This window comes from Bos taurus, chromosome X (assembly GCF_002263795.3).
Source record: "Bos taurus isolate L1 Dominette 01449 registration number 42190680 breed Hereford chromosome X, ARS-UCD2.0, whole genome shotgun sequence".
In the NCBI taxonomy this organism is placed as follows: domain Eukaryota; kingdom Metazoa; phylum Chordata; class Mammalia; order Artiodactyla; family Bovidae; genus Bos; species Bos taurus.
In genome coordinates, this window is record NC_037357.1 from 49732374 (window position 1) to 49740045 (window position 7672).

The following is a 7672-nucleotide window of genomic DNA, read 5'->3' on the forward strand; positions in this document are numbered from 1 at the left end:
GGAACTCTTAGTTGTGGAATGTGAAGTCTTAGTTATGGCATGTGGGATCTAGTTCTATGATCAGGTTTGAACCCAGGGCCTCAGCCTTGCAAGCACAGAGAATTAGCCACGGGACAACCAGGGAAGTACAGATATTGCACATTAAAAAATAAAATCTCTCATGTCCCCTACAGCCTATGGAGACACAGGTGACTCTCCTTCTCTCTCTCTACCTCTACACTTTAAAATGTAAGTTCCACAAAGACATTTTTACATTCCCTATTAACATCAGAAAATTTTTTACATTCCTTGTAAATATTGCTCATTCCCATCAACCTCTCATCTCACTGCATTATCGGTTCTGCCCCCATGATTGCAAAGAACGTGCTCTCACAAAGGTCACAAGCCACCCATTTGCCTGTAGGTCCAGCTATTTTGTGCAAGTATTCACATAATATTACTTTTAATGACCATGTGATATAACCATGTTTGAGCAGACTGCACCTGTCACTTAATAAATCTTTGACAGTGTCCCAGGCTCTGGAGCATGAGGTACTTACTGGGTACAAGCTGTCCTGTTCCCTAACTATGCAGTCCTATGTTAAATCCTATTCTCACTGTTTTCTCAGTTTTCCTCTTTTTTTTTTTTAGTGTTTCTATTATAAAATGTGAACTAGCAACAGTGACTACCTCATAGGGTTGCTAAGAGCATTTAAAGTGACAATATATTTTTTAAAAGGTAATAATAAATGCTATCTAAATTTATTTCATTTTTATATCTTTATTGGCACTTCTATCAACATAGGCTGAAAAATATAGAATATAGTGTCATGATTATTCACAATACATTTAGGTATGCTGTTACTCAGTGTTATCAGCTACCAAAAATCATTGAACAAATCTCCAGAAACTATGTGGTATAAAATATCAAAAATGTGTTCTCTCATAATCCTGGAAACCTCAAGCCCAAATCAAGACATTGGGCAGGACCATCCTTCTTCCAAAGGCTCTGGGGGAGAATCAATTCTTGACTCTTCCAGGGTCTGGCGGTTTCTGGATCCTGGGTTTAGCTCCAATCTCTTCCTCCATCTTTACATGGCCTTCTTTCCTCTGTGACATTTCTCTCTTGCCTTCTCTTTATTTTAACAATTACTTTAATTTCCAGATTCTCAATCTCTACAGTTTAGTGATCCATGAGAAATTAAACACTCTCATATCGCTTGCACAAAAATGATAAGAATGCTAATCAGTATATTCTAATGGCTAATACATAACACTTAATATTTTCTCACAAAAATGCATATATGGTACGAGTATCAGAAAGACTAACTGAGACATTGAAAATTATTTGCAAACCAACTATAGTCAGGAAGACTTTTCACAGACAAACAAGTGATTATATATGTAAACCTTAATACATTACACTGTTTTCCTCCTTTTTGGTCATGGACTATTCCAGGAAGATTTAATTCCATAACTTTAAAATTGAGGTGTCCCTAAAATATAAACCAAAACTGGTCTTAAAAAATATTGGTAAGATTAAAGGATAGATTTTTGTCTATTTAGACAAATGTGGTTAGTTGCTAACTATACTTCAACTCTATCATTACTCAGAGGATAACCATTTATGACAGAGGTCAAACTAAATTTTAAATTAGCATCAGAATTCTACACACAATTACCCAATCGATATTGAAGTAGATGCCATCACATATGCAAAGATTACAGAATTTCAGTTTCAAAATTTGGAGGAAAAAAATCTTAATAATGCTTAAAAACACTAACAAACTTAACCTAGAATTATTAGCTCCAGGACATTTTATTGTATTACGACCTTAAAAGGATGACAAAGTACACATCAGTAGAAATGCTGTTAAAACTACTGTTTGTTTGCTCAAAGTTGTTGATAATAATGAAACAAAAAAGTAATAATGTCTGAATTTCACAGAACATAATTTCTCCCTTCTTATTTAACATTCGGGGGTATGACAAGGCAAAATCTAAGTATCATACTTTCTATTTTTGTTCTTAAACTCAAATAAAAGTCAGTATCAATACAAATGATAACAGAATAAAATAAATACATGCTTACACAGGTTCTACAACATAGGATACAGTGACATAACTCTGCCAAAATAAAATCCAGTTTTGTGTTGTAGAATAGCCAATTACACAGAATAGTGTGAAAAACTATAAAAAAAGAAAGGATGAGGAAGAATATTTTGCCAAACTGCACCTGCTACTCCATCCTAGACCCAGTTGTCTGATCATCCACTCAGTTCTAGTGCTTACAAATTCTCAGTCTACCCAGTCAGCCTCACCCAAGTTTAACTCCTTTTGCATCAAAGGTCTAGTTTCTTTTCTGTACTAAGTCCTACTTTTCTAGGAAAGTCTGATTTTTCTGACTTCATGTTGAACTTAAGCCATTGAAGTCATAGAAATTGCTGTAATACTGAAAGTAGAGATGGAAATTAGAGTTGTCAAAGGTGATTTTCAAGTGTTCTGCAAATATAATGGGAAAGTTACAAGAAAACATATTTTAAACTCTGCCTGGATTATGTAGCTACTTGGTATATTATAATGTTACTTTGATTACTAGTCAAGATAAAAAGGTGCTCAAAGGCAATAAAATATGCATTTGGGGGACATACATGGAAATGAAGTTTTCTTGACAGTTGGCCAAGGCATTTTTATATCCATAACAACTGTCAACTAAAACTTAGTATGTCACAGTTATTAAAAAAGGAAAAGAGTGGGACTCTTGCTTACAACTGAGTTTGGCAAAAACACATTTGTATATTCCTCCCCTGTAAGCACACAGTCCTTTAATTAGGGACAAAGAATGTGCCCACATAGCAGAATGAAAAATTTATAAAGAATCTATGATAGAGAGTTACACAATCCTGCTTTACTAGAATGTAAAACACTCTTCTTACCCAAGCATTACTGTGTGCATCTCTGAAACATCTGAAAAATAGTCTTCTGTGACTTACTAGGCTGTAGGGAATGAGCAGTGTTGGGAACAATTCTCTGTAGTAGTACTTGGTATCTTTCTTCCATTAACTAGATCTTAACATTTCAACTGGATCTTAGAAGGTTGTCAATTTTCATTTTTTCAGGCAAGGAGATCCAACCAGTCAGTCCTAAAGGAAATCAGTCCTGAATATTCATTGGAAGAACTAATGCTGAAGCTGAAACTCCAATACTTTGGCCATCTAATGAGAAGAACTGATTCATTTGAAAAGACCCTGATGCTGGGAAATATTGAAGGCGGAAGGAGAAGGGGATGACAGAGGATGAGATGGTTGGATGGCATCACTGACTCAATGGACACGAGTTTGAGTAAGCTCCGGAAGTTGGTGGTGGACAGAGAAGCCTGGTGTGCTGCAGTCCATGGGGTCACAAAGAGTTGGACATGACTGAGCAACTGAACTGAACTGAGGTTTTTGGTGGATGCCCTAGATCAGTTTGTCTTTTAAAGCTTCTATCTTTGGCGTTCTTCCTCTGTCCATTTAGTACTTTGTCTGGAGGTGAAGACATAGCCCATAACTGATATTCATCTGGGGATCCTTTGGCCAGGTTAGCCTCATTTTTTCTTGATCCACCTCTTTCTGAAGCTGTAATGAAGCAGAAAATAACCTGTCCCATTCTTCTTGTTTATGTCTCTCAAAGAGGTTCCAAATCTATCAGTCTTGGGGTAAAGTGGACTTGTTTACTCAGCCTGAGGAAGATTTGGGGAACATTTTTCTTCTTTTTGTAAAACAGCATGGATTGCTGACTGCTTCAGACAAAGATTCCTGTTTTTTTGTTTGTTTGTTTTTGAGATATCTTTATTGTTCAGTAGGTGAGACTCCTCATTTTCTGTCACAACTGTTATTTTCAAGTGTATGTGTTATATCTGATATTGTACATCCACTCTCAGTTTTACCATAAGGCTTAATTGCAGCTTCTCCAGAAGAGGGAACTCCGGCTTTAGGTTCCTTATGACTTGTGACACATAACTTTTTCATGAATGTTTTGTTTTGATTTCCTTCAAGACACCATTCTCCACCTCTGGCACATAACTTAGGTTTAGGTGACTCCACTGAAGATTCTGCACCTTGCTTTTGAACTTCAAAGCATATCTGAGGAGAAAATGCAGGCATACCTTCCTCAATTTCTGTATCTTGCCATGTAGGGTTCTTCATATCACTGCTGTCAGTCTCCTTGGACATGGAGGTTTTCCTGTCTTCTTCTACAACTACAAACTGTGATGCTAACCCAAGTTGAGAATTTGGTGACAAATACTTCTGAATATCACCAGTGTTTTTTTGTTTGCTCTTCCTTTTCCTTTGTGACTTGGTTGTGACAGGATTAGATTTTTTGGAATCCAAGGGGGAAGCCGAGACACTCCTCACAGATATTGCTAATATTAAGGCTTAGCCTTCTTGCCAGGGTTTTATTACTTTTCAGTTGTTCCTCCATCTCTCTGTGGCTTTTTTCTGCCTGTTTCTTTTCCTCTTCTTCCTCCTCTGCCAGTAATCTCTGTATGTATTCTTCACTGGCTTTGTTTTCTTCTTCCTGATTGGCTCCTCACTCTGCCTCCATCTTGCTTCTCTCCTTTTCATATTCTCCTCTTAATTCCCCAGGTTGACTTAACAGGTGAACTGGCTGACAGTCATTAATGATTTCCTCTGACTGTTGCCCAGAGACTCTAAGTTTGCATTCCTCTGGAAAGTGTTTTTGAATTATCTCCCACAGTTCCATATTGACAAGAGAATTTCTTTGAGTATGGTACCAAGTCCAGAAAGCAATCTGGCAGTGACAGCTGGGACAGCACAAATTTGTCTTTTCAGCAGTTGACTTGAAACATGCTTTACAGAGCGTGTGGTTACAAGGTAGTGTCATGGGCTCAATGAGGATTTCCACACAGATCTGGCACTGGCATTCCAACAAAGAAGGGATGGTGTCTTTGCGTACAGCCATTTTAATATGCTAATAAGGTGTATTCAACAGCAATACAACAATTCAGGAATTGGGCGCATCAAACCACTTGACATAAAAAGGTGTTCCGAGGGCCAGGTAAACAGTATGACCGTGGAAGGCCGTGTATTTGCCCATGTTTAAGACAAGTATCCAGAAAGGAAACAAATAAACCTTGGCAGCTCCCAGGCATTAACAACCATTGCAGTAGGGCAGATGCTGGGCAACGGCATCTGAACAGGGCAGAAGGAAAGTGCCAAGCTCCCTTCCTCCCTCTTACCAGCTGAGGGTTCTCCCTTAGCTTGGGGCAGCCAAGCCCAAGGCCACCAAGTCTCAAAGCCTCTGGGCCACTCCTCCATGAAGAAAGCTGCTTCCTTCAGGACTCCAGTTTCCTCAGCAGAAGGACTTCTGTTTGACCTTTGCTGTGGAGTCATTCCTGCACACTTCTCAGTGCTCAGAGTCCACCCTCACCTCTCTTGTGTGTTACTCACTCAGTCGTGTACCACTCTTTGCAACCCTGTGGACTGTAGCCCACCAAGGCTCCTCTGTCCATGGGATCTTCCAGGCAAGAATACTGGAGTGGGTTGCCATTTCCTCCTCCAGTGGCTCTTACCCACCCAGGGATCGAACCTGGGTCTCTTGCATTGGCAGGCAGATTCTTTACCATCTGAGCCACCAGGGAAATACAATCTCCTCTCTTAGGTCAGCTAAAAAGCCTAATCTTGGAGGCAGTGCTCTAGCAGTCCTGCAAGGGCTAGGAACATAACAACCTTCTCTCTCCTTTTTCTTTATTTTTTTAGGGGGTGGTAACAGCTAATGAGGTTTTTTGCTTGTTTGTTTGTTTTAAATGAATGATTAAATAGCAGTTTCTAAGACTCTTTAACTTTAAAGTTCAAGAAGATAAATAGCAAGGCAGAGTTCTCGCAGAAAACTGCTGAAGCCTCAATTCAACCCAAGGCCCTAGAGTTCTGGAACCATTGTCTCAGGGCCTTAAAAATAGGGCAGCTAGCACACTTCAGGGTCTGCGTGCCCCACCATGCTAGGGGCTCTCACCTTCTGAAGGATGTTCCCTCCCCACCCCATCACCTGCTGGGCTCCTCACTCAGCCAACACTCACAGGAGCCTTCCTCCTGGGCCCACTCTATCCACTGTCCCTGGGTCCTGGACTAGCCACCTCTCAGGAACCCTTAGTCAGTGCCCAGCTGTTCCTCAGATGGCCCCTGGGTTCCGATCCACCCCCAGAAACAAACATGCCCAATTCCAGGGATGGGGGAGCCTGGTGGGCTGCCGTCTATGGGGTTGCACAGAGTTGGACACGACTGAAGCAACTTAGCAGCAGCAGCAGCAACACCTACAGGGGATGGAAGCACTTCCAGCCACATAAACCCCATTCCCACAGTCAGTGCAGGTCATGGGCACCACCCCATGCACCCCCAGATCCTCTCTTCCTGCATCTGGCTAAGCCTTGAGTGGGTCATCATTGGGGCCTGGAGGGTCCCAAATATACTCCCGTCCTGCAAGGTCTTGACTGGGGGCAAGTCAGGCCTCAGGAGGCACCTCTTTGGGAACAAAGTTCACCCTTCCCATGGGCACCCCCTCCCAGGGCAGAGACCCCTACAGCCTGCCCTAGCCCCGATAAGGCTGCCTGGGGAGCTGAAAGCTGACATCTGTCTCCGTGGCAGGAGGAAGCCCACGTTGAGGATGCTGCTGGGAATTTCCATAATAAATCCTTAGTTAGGAGATCCTGGAGCTTCCAGCACAGGAGTCACCTGCTGTTTCCATTCTCAGGTTCCTGTCACAAGCCTGGCCACCTGCTGCCTGTGGGAGGTGGGCCAGGGTCCACTGCAGAGAACGGGTCTTGGAGGTCAGCCTTGGGAGCCTTTCAGAGACGTGGGGTGCAGAAGTTCTGGGGTTTGTCTTTTGCACTCAGACATTGAAAGTACATTTCAGTGCCTCCCCCGATTTCTGGACGCTTCCATGAGGTCAAAGATCCAGTGTGTAAGGGTGTGAAATATCCCAACTGGATCCAGATGGGGTGAACCACTAGACTGAGGCCAGCAAGTGGGCCTAAGGGGCTTGCTGCCTAGTGGGAGAGCTGTGTGGGTCTGCAGTGCCTTCAGCAGGCAAGGATAGGCTCCCCCAGCCCAGGTGGTTTTGCCAAGAAAGTTGTCACCAGCCCCCCAGTTTGAGTCTCACCTTCATACCCCCCAGTAACCCCCTGAAAACCTGGTGCCACAATTTGCTCACACATCCCCTCAGGCCCCCAGACCCCAGGATGACCACATGCTGCCTCCTGCTGCATGTGGGGTACATTCAGCCCAGCATAAGCCCTGCCAGCAATTTCCAGGAGGATCAAGTATGTAGGAGGTGCCCCAAGGAAGGGGGACACCAAGGGACAAAGATGAGGTACACATGCTCACACAGGACATGGGTAATAGTTGTAGACCCAAGAGTCATTTATGTACCATATGAACATCCCAATTGAGCAGCTTCAGGGAAATCACATGGGTAAGAGAAGGGCATCTGTCTCTAAACAAATGTTACATTCAACAGTTAGGAAGCATCTCCATTTCCCAGGATTTTAACTAAGATCTTGAGTTGAAAGTAGTTTCACAATATGCATCGCTCTGTCCTTTCCAAATAAACTGTCTTGAAATGAAGGCAAGCTCGTGGGTTTAACCACCTAGTTAGCTAAGCAGTGAATACCACAGAGAAGGGAAAGGTTGGGAGT

The 7672-nt window shown here is 42.4% G+C and overlaps 1 pseudogene; it reads right to left on the bottom strand.

The window, feature by feature from the left end:
- Nucleotides 1-2922: 2922 nt before the first annotated feature.
- Nucleotides 2923-4944, bottom strand: LOC100336566 (E3 ubiquitin-protein ligase RNF168-like; annotated as a pseudogene).
- Nucleotides 4945-7672: the final 2728 nt, after the last annotated feature.